The following is a 2,120-nucleotide window of genomic DNA, read 5'->3' on the forward strand; positions in this document are numbered from 1 at the left end:
CCAGCTTCAAACCTGCTGAGAGCCGGGATTTCTCAACATCGGAGGTAAGTGGCCTGTTAGTGTAATTCTATTGCATCAAACATAAAGGTTAAGAATGTGTTTCTACATTTCAAATCGGGCTATTTTCAAGGAAAAAGATTCTAAACAAACCAATCTAACGGAGAAATAGAATCTTCAAAATCAAACAAATGCATTTACAACTTGTGAGTGAGAAGATTAGCACCTCACCTGTCAGTCAAGCTTCCAGGAGGTACTTGACGAGACGGTTCCATGGTGTAATGGTTAGCACTCGGGACTCTGAATCCAGCGATCCGAGTTCAAATCTCGGTGGGACCTGAAGACTTTTTTAATCATGATAATATACTGCGCTGAATCCATATTAAAACTGGTTTCACAACAAATCGCTGTATGCACACAGCCTCCCTGTTTTACACACAAAGAGAAGAATGAAAAGGGGGGGCCCTCGGCCCCCCGCCCGCTTGGCGGCGCGGCAACCCCCCCTCACCCCTTGTCTCCCGGTGGTGGGGGCGTGACCTCCCGGCGTCCAGTGATGACGCGAGGGTGCGCGCCGCACCACCGGCTGGCTGGCGCCCGACCCCTGACCCGGAAGGCGTTGTGCAGGCTTCCGGGTCGGGGGGCGGGAGGAGGGGGCATGTCGCCCCCTCCCCACGATCCTAGTTTAAAGGAGGGGGGAGCGCTCAGGCGGCCCCTTGTCGCCTGGACGCTCCCCCACACTGGTCGTGCCCCGCGCTCGGGCCTCCTAATTTTCTTTTTCTTTCCCCTGCAGATCCTCACGCGGAAGCTTCATCGACAGAAGAGCTGGACCGGGACATGCGCGGAAGAGTCGGAGTATCGCGGGAGTGTCGAGGACAGCCGGTCGTCGCCGTGCCCGCAGCCTTCTGATGGTGGCTTTTCAATCAGACAGAGCGTTGGTCGAGTGAGGAGGTGCAGCGGTGGGAGGAGTGCGAGCCTTCAGGAACGGGGATGCTGCATGATTGACGGCATGGCGCTGCTCTTTGAGGTGAGCCGGTGGCGCGTGTGCCGGGTTAGAGTCAGGAGTGTTGGAGGGAGCTCTTGGCTCCCTGCAGTGTGCACAGGACTTTGGTGTCGTTTGCGGTGCCTGCTCCCGCTGCGGAATGGTGCGCGGCACGTTAACATGGAGGCAGGCTGGTGTGATGTTGCTATTACCGGCCCGTAGGAGAGTTGAGCAGGGTCGGGCCGGGTGATCGCTCGGATGGGAGATCATCTGGTGATGCGGAGCTGGAGGGAGACGGGGTGTTTTATGTGTGCACGCATGGTGGTTTTGGAGTGGGATCTGGAAAACGTAACCTTTGTCAGACAGTTGAGAGCCAACAGGGTGAAACGGTCCATGGATCGGCTGCAACTCGTGTCTTCCTTGGTCTGTGTTGAAGCATGTGTTGCTTGTGTATACACATATCATAGGCATAAGATGGTTTGATTTCCGTTCGTTTTGCTGCTTTCCGACCCACTGTGCCAACCTTTCTCCACGTGCGTTGCTTTTCCCTCCTTTCCATGGGAATGTTTGCTGTTTACCTAGACAGCACCTTTATATTAGGCATAAGAGGTGACTTCATGTTGACTTCAGCCTACAGAGAATACTGTGTTGCCCTTTCTACTTGCAGAATACCTCCATGGAGCTGAGGTGTATTCGAGTAATTGCACCACGATGACTCGGGGCAAATTGCTTGTTGACTGCAAATTTGTTTTGTTGGTCAAGAGATGACTGTTGGCAGAGCGGAGGAGAATTGATGTTTTGTGCCCACGCATTCAGGGAGATAGGATGATTTGCAGTGTTGCATTTGCATCGGGATGTGTTGTATTTGAGCAAACGGAGGGAACCGACCGGACACCGCCGGGTTTGCTCGGTCGCCTGATTTACCGACCCGGGCCCCATCACAGGTCATTCCCCTCGTCCTAATGTAAGCCACAGTTGGGATGTCACCTGTCACGGCGCGAGCGCCAATTTATGAAGCAGCATGGCAAGAACAGATCAGTCACGCGCAGGTGCGCAAAGGGTTCTGGGAAGGATTAATAGATGTAAAGTTGGAAAGGTTAAATAGTACTGAGGGAAACTTAATACCCACAAGATAGGGCTCACT

At 53.6% G+C, this 2,120-nt stretch overlaps 1 non-coding gene across 1 annotated transcript; it reads left to right on the plus strand.

The window, feature by feature from the left end:
- Window positions 1–264: 264 nt before the first annotated feature.
- On the plus strand, window positions 265–336 carry TRNAQ-CUG (transfer RNA glutamine (anticodon CUG)). The gene has a single exon. It is a non-coding gene; the product is annotated as a tRNA-Gln (tRNA).
- The last annotated feature ends 1,784 nt before the right edge of the window (window positions 337–2,120 follow it).

The sequence above is a fragment of the Lissotriton helveticus genome, chromosome 1_2 (genome assembly GCF_964261635.1).
Source record: "Lissotriton helveticus chromosome 1_2, aLisHel1.1, whole genome shotgun sequence".
Lineage (NCBI taxonomy): Eukaryota > Metazoa > Chordata > Amphibia > Caudata > Salamandridae > Lissotriton > Lissotriton helveticus.